At 42.2% G+C, this 16,268-nt stretch overlaps 1 protein-coding gene across 9 annotated transcripts in view; it reads right to left on the bottom strand.

The window, feature by feature from the left end:
- c21h10orf71 (chromosome 21 C10orf71 homolog) overlaps positions 1-16,268 on the bottom strand; it is a 105,996-nt gene that overhangs the window by 16,732 nt on the left and 72,996 nt on the right. For all 9 annotated transcript variants that reach the window (XR_012095869.1, XM_073025664.1, XM_073025668.1 and 6 more), the window contains one exon: positions 2,137-2,239. The gene's annotated coding sequence lies outside the window, so the exon portion shown is untranslated. The remainder of the gene's footprint in view (positions 1-2,136; positions 2,240-16,268) is intronic.

Raw genomic sequence — 16,268 nt, 5'->3', positions numbered from 1 at the left:
GTCCATTACACCACTGGTTTCTAGGGCAACAATGAAGGTCCTCCAGCTCTGTCTGACCACACAATCACATCCAGATGTAGAATGATTCTTCATTGCTTTCCGTAACAATTTATATTTGACCAGTCAGGGTTGTTAGCCCTGAGCTGAACTCCTGGACCTGGAGGAGCGGTGGACCACTCTTAGTCTGGCCTCTCCCCTTTGACCTGTTCGGTATGGGTGACCCTATCAAGAGCCAAAGCACAAGGCCCTGACTCCAGCCAACATAGCTCTCAGGGTCAGTGAGGCACACAGGCCTCCAACCCCTATTACAAGGTTGTGGTTCTTTTGGAGGATATAATGAGAGGCATTGATCATGTGGATAGTCAAAGGTCTTTTCCCAGGGCTGAAATGGCTAGCACGAGAGTGCATAGTTTTAAGGTGCTTGGAAGTAGGTACAGAGGAGATGTCAGGGGTATGTTTTTTATATAGAGAGTGGTGAGTGCATGGAATGGGCTGCTGGCAGCAGTGGTGGAGGTAGAAACAATAGGGTCTTTTAAGAGACTCCTGGATGGCTACATGGAGCTTAGAAAAATAGAGAGCTATGGGTAAGCCTCGGTAATTCTAAGGTAAGGACATGTTCAGCAAAGTTTTGTGGGCCAAAGGGCCTGTATTGTGCTGTGGGTTTTCTATGCTTCTAAGACATAGAATGGGGTGTAATTAGCAGGAAAAAACCATCAAATTTTAGTTAAAGATTTATCCACAACTTGCAAGTCCGAATGAAATTCTAGGTTTTACAAGAATCTTAAAATATGATGGACACTTTCAAAAAGATGCATCATTTTGCAGACAAGTGCACTTCGCTAGGACCAACCAGGGCGGGTCTTACACAGTTAATGGTAGGGCACTGAGGAGTGTGGAAGAACAAAGGCATCTGGGAATACAGATTTATTAAAAGTGGTGTCACAGGCAGATAGGGTCAAAAAGAAAGCTTGTTTTCATAAATCAATGTATTGAGTACAGGAGCTGGGATGCTATTTTGAAGTTGTACAAGATGATGGTGAGGCCTAATTTGGAGTATTGTGTGCAGTTCTGGTCACCTACCTACAGAAAAGATGTCAATAAGATTGTAAGAGTACAGAGAAAATTTAGAAGAATGTTGTCGGTTCAGGAAGACCTGAGTTATAAGACTGAGTAGGTTAGGACTGTCTGTATTCCTTAGAACATAGAAGACTGAGAGATTTGATAGAGGTATACAAAATTATGAGGGGTATAGATAGTTTAAAAGCAAGCAGACGTTTTCCCTAAGGTTGGGTGGGACCACAACCAGAGATCATGGGCTAAGAGTGAAAGGTGAAAAGCTTAAGGGGAACATGAGAGGGAATGTCTTCACTCTGAGCGTTGTGAGGGTGTGGAATGAGCTGCCAGCACAAGTGGTGCATGCGAGCTAGATTTCAATGTTGAAAAGAAGTTTGGATAGGTAAATGGATGGTAGGGGTTATGGATGGCTATGATCCCAGCACAGGTCGATGGGAGTAGGCAGTTTAAATTATTTTGGCATGAACTAGATGGGCTGAAGGGCCTGTTTCTGTGCTGTATTTCTCTAAGACGCTATGAATCTATTTTCATTTCAAATACAGTTGAATAGTCAATGGCACAATTTTAGATTCAAGGTTCAAAATTGTTTAATGTCATTTCCAGCATACAAGTGTAAAGGAGAATGAAATTATTGCTACTCTGTATCCAATACAGCACGAAAAAACACACTAAGACAAAGATCACAACAACAATTAAAAAAACACAATAAATATAAATATATAAGATAGCTTATATACATAGATTGATTATCTTCGCATAAAGTGACACCAGACACAGGAGTGTCTGTACATAAGGTGACTGACAGGAAATGATAAAGTAGTGGATGTTGGGGTTGTTGTGGAGTGGGTTAGTGGGTGGAGGTGTTGATCAGCTTGGGGAAAGGGACTGTTTTTGAGTCTGGAGGTCCTGGTGTGGATGCTATGTAGCCTCCTCCCTGATGGGAGAAGGACAAACAGTCCATGAGCAGGGTGGGTGGGATCCTTCATGATACTGGCCTTTTTCCAGCTCCTCTCTGTATACATGCCCTTGATGTTGGGTAAATGGTGTTGGTGTTAAACATACCTGTGTTGTCAGCTGCAGCAGTGGGGTCTGTGTGCATTCCGTCCTGGTTTCTGTACATTTAACGCCTCTCGTCACACCTTCATTTGGTCTCATTGCTGCCCATCTGGAAGGAGAAATTAATTTTAATTCCATGCACAAGATCATTTGCTTGTAAATCTTTAATGAAATGTAGCTGTGACCTTCAGTCGTTTTGGCAAGACTTGAACAGCCTGAGTACGTGGAGAACAGGCTCACCATTAACACAGAAATACTGATTGCAAGCTCAGGCTAGTTAAATGCCTAATCTTAAACTGTCCATACTGACTACAGGATGGACAACATGAGGAAGAAGGGCAATGCCTCAAAAAGGAGGCATCCATCATTAAGGCTCAATCACCCAGGACGTGGCCTCTTCTCATCACTACCATCAAGGAGGAGGCTGAAGACGCACACTCAATGCTTTTAGAACAGCTTCTTTTCCTCTGCCATTTCTGAATGGACAATGACGTGCACTACATCAATATTATTTTTGCACTTCTTATCCAATTTAATTTTATAAATATATTTCTTATTGTAATTTATAGTCTTTTATTATTATGTATTGCATTGTACTGCTGTTGCAAAACAACAAGGTTCATGACAAATGCCAGTGATATTACACCTGATTCTGATTCTCAAACCAGAGGCTTATGAGCCAGTCTTCATTAGGGAAAGGGATTTGGAGAGGATCAGCAACTTCAAATTTCTTGGTATTACCATATCAAAGGATCTATCCTGGGATTATCACACAAGTGTATCACAAAGAAGGCATAGCAGTGTCTCAAATTTCTTAGAAGTTTGTGCAAATTCAGCAGGTCATCAAAAAATTAGACAAAGTTCAAAGATGCACATTAGATACAACGCTAACTGGTTGCATTACACCCTGCTATGGAAAGACCAATGCCTCAGAATGGAAAATTCTACAGGTAGCGTTAGATACAGCCCAGTCCAGCATAGGCAAAGTCCTCCCTACCATTCAACACATTCTACATGGAGCACTGTCACAAGAAAGCAGTATCTATTGTCATAGACCCCTGCCATCCAGGCCATGCTTTTGTCTCACTACTAAGATTGGGCAGGAGTTACAGAAGCTTCTGTCCCACACAACCAGATTCAGGAACAGTTATATCCCAGCAACCAGCATGGATAACTTAGCTATCCGGTCTCTCCTACTACCAACCAGCTCAAATGGCTTTCTCTGCCTCTCTACTTTTGTAACTAATAAATGAAAGTTCACAAAGAAAATAAAGAAAATGCACAGTGTTTCAAACATCTCCATTAATGCCCCCATCTCTGCAAAGGATGTGGCTGCCTAAATAGGAGAGGAATTTCTGTCCTTGTCTTTTATTGGGAGAAGTTGCTGTCGCTGGATTCTTTCCATTCTAACTGAGAAAATTGGCTTTGTGAAGGATCAAGTTTATTCACTGTACACATTTACATTGGAAGGAGTTGAATCATTGTGGATAGAACTAGGGAACTGCAAGGGTAAAAGGACCCTGATGGGAGTTGTACAAAGAACCCAAAACAGTAGTAAGGATGCGGCCTACAAATTCCAATGGGAGATAGAAAATGCATGCCAAAAAGGTAATGTTACAATAGTCGTTGAGGACTTCAATATACAGGTAGATTGAGAAAATCAGGTTGGTAATGGATTACAGGAGGAATTTCTAGTGAGCCTATGAGATAGCTTTTTAGAGCTGCTCATGGCTGAGCCCACTCGAGGAATAGCTATTCTGAATTGGGTGTTGTGCATTGAAGCAGAATGGATCAGGGACTTTAAGGTAAAGGAACCCTAAGGGGAAAGTGATTACAATATGATTGAATTCACCCTGAATTTTGAGAAGGAGAAGCTAAGTCAGATGTACCAGTATTACAGTGGAGTAAAGGGAATTACAGAGGCATGAGAGAGGCGTTGACCGGAATTGATCGGAAAACAACACTGGCAGGGATGACCGCAGAGCCGCAATGGCTCAAATTTCTGGAAGCGATTCGGAAAGCACAGGATATATACATCTCAACGAGGAACAAATATTCTAAAGGAAAGATGACACAACCATGGCTAACAAGAGAAGTTAAAGCCAACAAGAGGGCATATAATAGAGCAAGAATTAGTGGGAAGTTAAAGGATGGGAAGCTTTCAAATACCAACACAGGGCAACTAAAAAAAGTCATTAAGAAGGTAAAAATAGAATATGAAAGTAAGCCAGCCAATGATATTAAAGAAGATACCAAAAGTTTCTTCAGATACATAAAGTATAAAAGAAAGGTGAGAGAGGCTATCAGACCGTTGGAAAACAATGCTGGAGAGGTAGTAATGGGGAATAACAAAATAGTGGATGAACTGAATAAATATTTTGCATCAGTCATCACTGTAGAAGAGACTAGCAGTATGATGGAACTTCCAGGTGTCAGAGGGCATGAAGTGTGTGAACTTACCATAACTAGAGAGAAAGATCTTGGGAAACTGACAGGTCTGAAGGTAGATAAGTCACGTGGATCAGATGATGTACACCCTAGAGTTCTGAAAGTGGTGGCTGGAGAAATCATGGAGGCATTAGTAATGATCTTTATTACTAGATTCTGGAACGGTTTCAGAAGACTGGAAAATTGCAAATGTTGCTCCATTCTTCAAGAAGAGAGAGAGGCATAAAAAGGGATACTATAGACCAGTTAGTCTGACCTCAGTGGCTGAGAAGATGTTGGAATTGATTGTTAAGGATAAGGTGTTAGGGTACTTGGAGGCACATGATCAAATTGGCCATAGTCAGCATGGTTTCCATAAGGGAAAATCTTGCCTGACAATCTGTTGGAATTCTTTGAAGAAATAACAAGTCAGGTAGACAAAGGAGAATCAATTGGTTATGTACTTGGATTTTCAGAAGGCTTTTGACAAGGTGCGACACATGAGGCTGCTTAACAAGCTACGAGCCCATGGTATTACAGGAAAGATTCTAGCATGGATAAAGCAATGGCTGATTGGCAGGAGGCAAAGAGTGGGAATAAAGAGAGTCTTTTCTGACTGCTTCCCAGTGACTAGTGGTGTTCCACAGGGATCTGTATTGGGACTGATTCTTTTTACATTATATGCCAATGATATGGATGATAGAATTGATGACTTCGTTGAAACGTTTGCACACAATATGAAGATAGGTCAAGGGGCAGGTAGTTTTAAGGAAGTAGAAAGGCTACAGAAGGATTTAGATTACAAGAATGGGCCAAGAAAAGGCAGATGGAATACAGTATCAGGAAGTGTGTGGTCTTGCACTTTGGCAGAAGAAATGAAAGGGTAGACTATTTTCTAAATGGAGAGAAAATACAAAGAAAAACTGAGGTGCAAAGGGACTTGGGAGTCCTTGTGCAGGATTCCCTAAAGGTTAATTTGCAGGTTCAGTCTGTGATGAGGATGGCAAATGTAATGTTAGCATTCATTTCAAGAGGTACAGAATACAAAGTAAGGTTATGTAATGTTGAGATTTTATAAAGCACAGGTGAGGCCTCACTTGGAGTATTGTGAACAGGATTGGGCCCCTTTTTTAGAAAGGATGTGCTGAAACTGGAGAGGGTTCAAAGGAGATTCAGAAAACTGATTCCAGGATTGAATGGCTTGTCATATGAAGAGCGTTTGATGGCTCTGGACCTATATTTACTAGAGTTCAGAAGAATTCAGGTGACTTAAATTGAAACCCATCGAATGGTGAAAGGCCTTGATAGAACTGATGTAGAAAGGATGTTTCTTATCGTGGGAGAGCCTAAAACCAGAGGACTCAGCCTCAGAATAGAGGGGTGTCCTTTTAGAACAGAGATAAGGAGGAATTTCTTTAGCCAGAGAATGATGAATCTGTGGAATTCTTTGCCACAGACAGCCCTGGAGGCCAAATCTCCATCTGTATTTAAGACAGAGGTTGGTAGATACTTCATTAGTCAGGGCATGAAGGGATACGGGGAGAAGGCAGGAGACTGGGGCTGAGAGGTTCAGCCATGATGAAATGGCAGAGCAGACTTGATGGGCCAAATGGCCTAACAACAGAAAAAACAACATTCAAACATTTTACAGAATAAAGAATTATATAAAAATAAGGTTGGAAGTTAAAGTACAGATATGGAATGAGATATGCATAAATACATAAACACTGTAATGTATTTACAATGTAAACAACTTTATAAAAAGTGGTCTAAAGTGCAGTTACAGGGGTAATAGATCGAGGAGGATGGAGGAAATTAACTACAATGGTTGATCAGATTAGCTGCTTGGGGGAAGTAGTGTTTAAGATGGTGTGAAGCTTTTGTTTTAAAAGCCCTATGGTGCTCTCCAGAAGGGGACTGTTTGCAGGGTGGGAATTATGTACAAATATGTTTATTTTATTTTTATTCTTATTTAGCGATAATTGGCCCTTTCTGCCCTTTGAGCTGCAACACCCAGCAATTCCCAACAACTCTCATTTAACCTGAACCCAATCGTCATCATCATAAGACTATAAGATATAGGAGCAGAAGTAGGCCATTCAGCCCATCGTCTGCTCTGCCGTTCAATCATGGGCTGATCCAATTCTTCCAGTCATCCCCACACCTCTGCTTTCACCCCATTCCCTTTGATGCCCTGGCTAATCAAGAACATATCTATCTGTGCCTTAATTACACCCAATGACTTGGCCTCCACAGCTACTCATGGCTACAAATTCCACAGATTTACCACCCTCTGAGTAAAGTAGTTTCTCAGCATCTCTGTTCTAAATGGATGTCCTTCAATCCTGAAGTTGTGCCTTTTTGTCCTAGACTCCCTACCATGGGAAAAAACCACCATATCTAATCTGTTCAGACCTTTTAGCATTTGGAATACTTCTATGAGATCCCCCCCCCCCCCCCCCATACTCCTGAACTCCAGAGAATACAGTCCAAGAGCTGCCAGACGTTCTTCATTTGGTAACCCTTTCATTCCTGGAATCATTCTCATGAATCTTCTTTGAACTCTCTCTAATGTCAGCAAATCCTTTCTAAAATAAGGAGGCCAAAACTGCACACAATACTCCAAGTGTGGTCTCACAAGTGCCTTATAGAGCCTCAACATCACATCCCTGCTCTTATATTCTATACCTCTAGAAATGAATGCCAACATTGCATTTGCCTTCTTCACCACCAACTCAAGCTGGAGGTTAACCTTTAGGGTATCCTGCACAAGGACTCCCAAGTCCCTTTGCATCTCTGCATCACTAAGGGCCGACTCATATGATGTGGGCAATCATGATAATTCTTGGCAAATTTTTCTGCAGACGTGGTTTGCCATTGTCTTCTTCTAGGCAGTGTCTTTGCAAGATAGGTGACCCCAGCCATTAACAATACTCTTCGGAGAGTATCTGCCTTTGTGATATGCACTAGCTGCTCATACGACCATCCACCACCTGTTCCCATGGCTTCACATGCTTCTGATTGGGGGCTAAGCAGGTGCTAGGCCTGCAGTCTAGCAGAGGGAAGGAGCATTTTACACATCATTTGGTAGAGCTGTATCTCCAGCCCCCTACTGTGACAATTTAGAATAACCAATTAACCTAATCAGTACACCTTTGGATTGTGGGAGGAAGCTGGAGGTCCCACATGTATACACATGTATTTCTTGGGTAGGATGGGACTTCTTACGCATGACACCAGGGTTGAACTCCGAACTCCAATGCATGGCGCGGCAATAGGGTCGCGCTAACCCCTACACTACAGTGTTTTCTAATATTAATAATAATGTGTGAGTTCCTTTAAATTAATGTTCCCTTTGAGAAGATCACGCCACACCAGTGTTGTGCAGAGCCTAGATTTGTGATGATGACAGAAATCACTTCAGGGCGTTAACATGTTGATCCTCAGACAAAACTTTCACCACTGACCCTGTTTAAAGCACCGCATTGTCATGTCAGCGAAGCTGGTGACTAAAAGACACATCAGGCAGACAGAGCTAAGTTTGCACATTGCAAGTGCACACTGTTATCTCTATTGGATTTAGATCTTTCAGGCAGATAACCTGATATGCTTTCAACAGTAAACTTACTGAGAGATAGTTTATCTCCCAAACACTGGTGTGTGGCTCTCAGTAACAGATGGGAGGTGAATGCACCAGATAACTATAGCCTGGATTGTAGTTAACATAGAAACATAAAAAACAGCACAATACAGGCTCTTCGGCCCACAAAGCTGTGCCAAACATGTCCTTACCTTAGAAATTACCTAGGCTTACCCATAGCCCTCTATGTTTCTAAGCTCTATAGAACATAGAACATAGAACATAGAATAGTACAGCACATTACAGGCCCTTCGGCCCACAATGTTGTGCCTACCCTCAAACCCTGCCTCCCATATAACCCCCCCCCACCTTAAATTCCTCCATATACCTGTCTAATAGTCTCTTAAACTTCACTAGTGTATCTGCCTCCACCACTGACTCAGGCAGTGCATTCCACGCACCAACCACTCTCTAAGTGAAAAACCTTCCTCTAATATCCTCCTTGAACTTCCCTCCCCTTACCTTAAAGCTATGTCCTCTTGTACTAAGCAGTGGTGCCCTGGGGAAGAGGCGCTGGCTGTCCACTCTGTCTATTCCTCTTAATATCTTGTACACCGCTAACATGTCTCCTCTTATCCTCCTTCTCTCCAAAGAGTAAAGCCCTAGCTCCCTTAATCTCTGATCATAATCCATACTCTCTAAACCAGGCAGTATCCTGGTAAAACTCTTCTGTACCCTTTCCAATGCTTCTACATCCTTTCTATACTGAGACAACCAGAACTGGACACAGTACTCCAAGTGTGGCCTAACTAGAGTTTTATAGAGCTGCATCTCTATAAAGATGTGCAGGAAGGCACAGAGTCGACTGTACTTCCTTAGAAGGTTGGCGTCATTCAATGTTTGTAGTGAGATGCTGAAGATGTTCTATAGGTCAGTTGTGGAGAGCGCCCTCTTCTTTGTGGTGGCGTGTTGGGGAGGCAGCATTAAGAAGAGGGACGCATCACGTCTTAATAAGCTGGTAAGGAAGGCGGGCTCTGTCGTGGGCACAGAACTGGAGAGTATGACATCAGTAGCAGAGCGAAGGGCGCTGAGTAGGCTACGGTCAATTATGGAAAACTCTGAACATCCTCTACATAGCACCATCCAGAGACAGAGAAGCAGCTTCAGCGGCAGGTTGCTATCGATGCAATACTCCTCAGACAGGATGAAGAGATCATTACTCCCCAACGCCATTCGGCTTTACAATTCAAACGCCAGGGGTAGGATATGTTAAAGTGCCGGGGTCAGGACTGAGCTTAAGTTACCATTCAATGTATTTCTTAGTAAACTATTTAAGAACTTTTTAAAAGCTATTTATTAATGCTTTTTGAGAGGGTGATTTTAGATGCATATTTATATTGAGTTAAGTATTGTATGTAATTAGTTTTGCTACAATAAGTGTATGGGACATTGGAAAAATGTTGAATTTCCCCATGGGGATGAATAAAGTATCTATCTATCTATCTATCATTACATCGCGTCTCTTAAACTCTATCCCTCGACTTATGAAAGCTAACACCCCATAAGCTTTCTTAACTACCCTATCTACCTGTGAGGCAACTTTCAGGGATCTGTGGACATGTACCCCCAGATCCCTCTGCTCCTCCACACTACCAAGTATCCTGCCATTTACTTTGTACCTATCCAGAAGTCTCTTAAAAGACCCTGTTGTTTCTGCCTCCACCACCGTCGCTGGCAGCCCATTCCACACACTCCCCACTCTCTGAGTACAAAACTTACCCCTGACATCTACTCTGTACCTACTTCCAAGAACTTTAAAATTGTGCCCTCTTGTGCTAGCCATCTCAGCCCTGGGAAAAAGCCTCTGACTATCCACATGACCAATGCCTCTCATCATCTTGTACACCTCTATCAGGTCACCTCTCATCCTCCGTTACTCCAAGGAGAAAAGGCCAAGTTCACTCAACCTATTCTCATTAGACATGCTCCCCAATCCTGGCAACATCCTTGTAAATCTCCTCTGCACCCTTCCTATGGTTTCCAAATCCTTTCTGTAGTGAGGCAACCAGAACTGAATGCAGTACTTCAAGTGGGGTTTGACCAAGGTCCTATATAGCTGCAACATTACCTCTTGGCTCCTAAAATCAATCCCATGATTGATGAAGACCAGTGCACCGTATGCTTCCTTAACCACAGAGTCAACCTGCATAGCAGCTTTGAGAGTCCTATGGACTCGGCCCCAAGATCCCTCTGATCCTCCACACTGCCAAGAGTCTTACCATTAATACTATATTCTGTCATCATATTTGACCTACCAAAATGAACCACCTCACACTTATCTGCGTTGAACTCCTTCTGCCACTTCTCAGCCCAGTTTTGCATCCTATCAATGTCCCGCTGTAACCACTGACAGCCCTCCACACTACCCACAACACCTCCAACCTTTGTGTCATCAGCAAATTAACTAACCCATCTCTCCACTTCCTCATCCAGGTCATTTATAAAAATCACAACGAATAGGGGTCACAGAACAGATCCCTGAGTCACCCCACTGGTGACTGACCTCCATGCAGAATATGACCCGTCTACAACCACTCTTTGCCTTCTGTGGGTAAGCCAGTTCTGGATCCACAAAGCAATGTCCCCTTGGATCCCATGCCTCCTTATTTTCTCAAAAAGCCTTGCCAAATGCCTTGCTGAAATCCATATACGCTACATCTTCTGCTCTACCATCATCAATGTGTTTAGTCACAACTTCAAAAATTTCAATCAGTCTTGTAAGGCAGGATCTGTCTTTCACAAAGCTTTGCTGACTATTCCTAATCACATTATACCTCTTCAAATGTTCATAAATCCATATTAACTTACTGAGTTCCTCCAACAGTTTGTTTTTTGTTCTCCAGTCTCCTAGGCCCCCATTAAAATGTGAATTGTTGTATCATAGCAGTAGAACCAAAGAGACATACAGACAGCCACATGAAGGCAGGTGGCTAATGACTTTATCAAACAGGTAGGTCTCAAGCAGAGTCTCAGTGGAAAGGATATCAAGAGATGCTTAGAGAGGCAGTTCCAGAGTTTAGAAGCTAAAGGTTCAGAGGGTAGCTAATACCTGGGACAACTAGAGATAAGGTCATAAGACCATAAGATATAGCAGCAGAATTAGGCCATGTGGCCCATCAAATTTTCTCTTCCATTATGTCATGGTTGATTTATTAACCCTCTCAACTCCATTTTGCTACCTTCTCCCCATAACCTTTGACACCCTTACTAATCGAGATCATATCAATCTCCACTTTAAAAGCACTCAATGACTTGGCCTTCACAGCCAACCGCGGCAATGAATTCCACAGATGCTCCATCCTCTGGTTAAAGAAATTCTTCCTCAACTCTGTTCTAAAGGGATGTCCTTGTATTCAGAGGCTGTGCCCTCTGGTCCTAGACTCCCCACTCTAGAAACTATCCTCCCCACATTCACTCTATCCAGACCTTTCAAGTTTCAATGAGATTGCCCTCATTCTTCTTAACTCCTGCTATTACAGATCTAGATCCATCAAATACTCCTTACATATTCATCTTTTCAGAAACAGAATCAGAATCAGAACCACTATGGCTACATCCACATTGGACTGGATAATTTTGAAAACGCCAGTTTCACGTAAAAACGATAGGCGTCCACACGATGCATTTTTGAAAATATCTCTATCCACACTGAAACGGAGATTTCGGCAAATCTTCTCCTCCTGCACATGCGCAGGACACATCTACCGACAACAAGCGACATGTTTGGTGTTGAATCTCGGTGTGAAAGTGCACGTTTGTGTAGTTACAGACTAGAAAAACTTAAACGACGGACAGCTGTTATCTTCCGTGCAGGAGAACTTAAAAGTAAAAAAAAACAAATACTGGAGTGTACAGAGGCAACTGACAGGGAGTTTATGGACAGATTGACCCGGCTGACAACGAACATTGAAAAACTGACTAACTCTGTTGCATTAATAAAGCCCGTTGTTAAATGTATAAAATATGTCTGCATCAGTGTTATCTTGTATTTCCATACAATGTTACATTAGGCTGTTAGACATCTATTGTCAGAGAAGTACTTGCATAAATAGGTAAACCACCTTCATACGAGCAAGGACAGAAAACAAGGCAAAGTGAGCATACTTATTTATTCAGTAAGTTATGGGTCAAAGTATTTGGTGAGTACATTTCTAACTCTTCTGGCTTCAGTCTCTTGCTGTCTGTTCTGAAATTGTTAGGTTGTGTTGAGGAAAACAATGAAATAGCACGCTGCCGTACGACAGCGTTTTCAGATTTCTCCAGTTACCCAATCCACACTGATCCGGCCAATCCGGCATTTTCAAAGATACACACTTTGGAGAGGGTTTCTGAAAAGCTCCGGTTTCGGGAGATGAAAATGCCATTTTAGTGTGGACAGAGGGTAAAAACAAAGAGAAAAAGCTTCGGTTACGGATTTATCCGTCGTAGTGTGGACGTAGCCTTTATTGCCAGTGTGTGAAACATACCAGAATTGGTTGTGGTTTGGTGCCAAGTATAAAACACGGGACAATACCATAACAGACAACACAATAACAACCAACAATTTACAAGACAATAGTGCAAATGGCCATGAATAATCAGCGATTAGCAGAATGGTTACATGTAAAATGTCAATAATCAAACTTAAATAAACATCAACATATGAACAGACTCAATAATTATCAACAGAACAAGGAGAGCAGGGAGACCATTTCACGGATGTTGCACAGGGATAGTTAGGGTGTTACACCTGAGTGAGTTTGGTGAGAAACTGGATAGCTACAGAGATGATGTGTGGTCCTGGTGGTGGTGGGCTTGTAAAGTCTCCATGATGGCAATTTGGTGAATAGGTGATGGCTAGGGTGGGTAGAGTTAGCAGCTCCTTTCTTCCCTCTGATGATGAACAGGTCTTTTAATGTTGGTCACTAACAGCATTCATTCCTGGGATCATTCTCGACAACATCCTCCGGACACTCTCCAGTGCCAGCACATCCTTTCATAGATGAGGGGCTCAGAGTTTTCAAGTAACTGTTTTCAAGATTAGAAATAATGTTCTCAATAGGAAATTCATCAGTGGGTTTTATACCTAGATTTGGTTGGATGTATTTCCTGTATATTAATAGCTTTATTTTCTGGCTAGTTCCATATCACGATATAAGCCACATAGTCATTTTTGGGAGTTAAATGCTCTGTTAGTAAGTCTGTAGATACCTCGAGTATATTGACTAGCGACATCACAGCCTGGCATGGACACACCAGTGCCCTTGAATGGAAAATCCTACAAATGGGTAATGGATATGGCCCAGTCCATCACAGGTAAAACCCTTCCCACCATTGTGCCCATCTACATGGAGCGCTGTCACAGGAAAGCAGCATCCATCATTAAGTACCACCACCCAGACCGTGCTCTCTTCTCACTGCTGCCATCAGGAAGAAGCCTCAGGTCCCACACCACCAGGTTCAGCAACAGTTATTACCCATCAACCATCAGGCTCCTGAACCGAAGGAGCTAACTTCACTCAAGTTCACTCACCCCATCACTGAACTGTTCCCACAACCTATGGACTCACTTTCAAGCAATCTTCAGTTCATGTTCTTGATATTTATTGTTTATTTATTTATTATTGTTATTATTTCTTTCTTTCCTTTTGTATTTGTACAATTTGTTGTCTCATTTACACTGGTTGCCCGTCCTATTGGCTGTTATCTTTCATTGATTCTATTATAGTTATTGGATTTCCTGAGTATGCCTGTGAGAGAACAAGTCAGGGTAGCATATGCTGACATGTATACACTTTGATAATAAATTTACTTTGAACTTTGAAGAAACCATATCAGGTTATCTGCCTGAAAGATCGAAATCCAATAAAGATAAGTGTGAACTTGTAATTTACAAACTTAGCACTATCTGATCTGAGCTCCAGTGAATGTTTAGCTAAAGAGTTCACAAATAGGTGCAAAATGCATAACACAGAATCCTTCCACACACCCCATGCTAGCACTGGGAGAAGCTGGAGTAAGGAGGTGGGGGAGGGGAAGGAGTACAAGTTAGAAGGTGGTACGGGAGATCAGGTGAGGGGGACATGGTGGGTGGAGAAGCAGGGTATGAAACAATGCTGGGAGGTAACAGGTAAAAAGATAAGCAGCCTGTACCGTTCTATAGTTTCTACGTTCTAAATTCTATGACCTCAGTAGTGGAAAGGAAACTGTTAAATTTGCTTTCAGAGATGCCAAGTGCAGCTTTGGAGTGGCTTTCTGCCGTGGCCAAGGTGTCAGCTAACTGACTCATGGAGGGATCCAACAGGACATAATCCCCCGCTGATGAACCAGCTTCACAAGAATGAAATGCATGGGGAACTTGATATCTTTTGATGAGCAATGGATATAAACAAGGTACCTTGTCAATCTCATTGGAAAACTTTGGTCTGGTTAAACAAATTAAGCCTTTGAATTACATGCACGTTAAAGGCATGTTCATTTAACTTCATGTCAGAATTGGAATCAGAATCAAGTTGAATATCACTGACATATGTTTGTGAAATCTGTTGTTTTGCGAGAACTGTACAGTGCAATACATTAAAAAAACTATAAATTACAATAAGAAGGACAAATATATGGCACTGTGCAAAACTCTTGGGCAAATATATATAGCAAGGGTGCCTAAGACTTTTGGACAGTATTGTACTTGTCAACATGGAGCAGAGAGCAAGTCTGTAAACCTGGCAGGAGCAAAGGATATTGGGAATGGGGAGGGGTGTGGGACAGATGGCAGAGAAGGAGTGCCGGGGTGGAGGGTGACACAGGTACAGACACAACCTGCCCTGAGACCCCAGGCAAGGTCATTTGATTCCAAACAATGGGTTTATTGATCATTACAGAATGTCTCTCTGGTGCTTCCTGCTCCCTCCCCTCTCCCTTCCCCTTTCCCCTAAACATGATCTCCTCTCCCTGCCCCCCTCCCCCTCTCAGTGCACAGCAGAGGCCCACATCAGAATCAGGTTTATCATCACTCGCAAATGACATGAACTTTGCTTTGCAGTACCGTGCAATAGAAAAAATTACTACCGTACTGTGTAAAAGTCTTTGGCATCGAACTATATATATGTGCCTGAGACCTTAGCACATATGTATATGAATAAAGGTAATATAATAGCATTGCACTAACCATAATGTTACTGTAAAATGTACATAGTCTTTCCAGGCTTTCAAGCTGCACTGCCCAGCAATTCCAAGCAACCATAATTTAACCCTAACCTCACCATACCCAACCAGTATGGCTTTGCACTGTGGGAGAAAACTGGAACACTTGGAGAAAACCCAAGCATTCCACAGGGAGGGCACAAAGAGACCCCTTACAGAGGATGCTGGAAATGAACTACAAACTCTGATGCCCCAAACTGTAATAGTGTCATGCTAGTCATTTTGATACTGCCTCTCAAATTCCACTATTGAATCTGTTTCCACAACCACCCTGGACAGCTCATTGCAGGCACCTATCTCTCCCTGTGTTAAAAGAAACTTTCCTTTTCTCCCCTTCTGGGAAAAGAATTTGTCTACCCTGTCTTTGCCTCTCATAATCTCATAAAATTCCATCAGATCTTCGCTTAGCCTCTGATGCTCCAGGGTAAACAGTTCTTCTTTGCTTACCTAGTTTTTCATAAATTCTATTGTACTTCTTTATTTTCATGTAAATATATGCAAGGAAATGAATCTCAAAGCAGTATACACTGACATACACTCAGTGGCCACTTTATTAGGTACACTTACTCATTAATGCAAATATCTAATCAGCCAATCATATGGCAGCAACGCAAAACATAAACGCATGCAAAAATAGTCAACAGGTTCAGTTGTTGTTCAGGCCAAACAATCAGAATGGGGAAGAAATGTGATCTAAATGACTTTGATCGTGGAATGATTGTTGGTGCCAGATGGGGTGGTTTGAGTACCTCAGAAACTGTTGCTCTTGGAATTTTCACCTACTACAGTCTCTAAAGTTTACAGAGAATGGAGCAAAAAGAACAAAACAAAAAAAAAACATGCAGTGTGCGGCAGTTCTGTGGGCAAAAATGCCTTGTTGATGAGAAAGGTC

The sequence above is a fragment of the Hemitrygon akajei genome, chromosome 21 (assembly GCF_048418815.1).
Source record: "Hemitrygon akajei chromosome 21, sHemAka1.3, whole genome shotgun sequence".
Classification (NCBI taxonomy): Eukaryota; Metazoa; Chordata; class Chondrichthyes; order Myliobatiformes; family Dasyatidae; genus Hemitrygon; species Hemitrygon akajei.
Note: the sequence above shows the minus strand (reverse complement) of the source record. Positions and strands in the feature narration are given on the sequence as shown.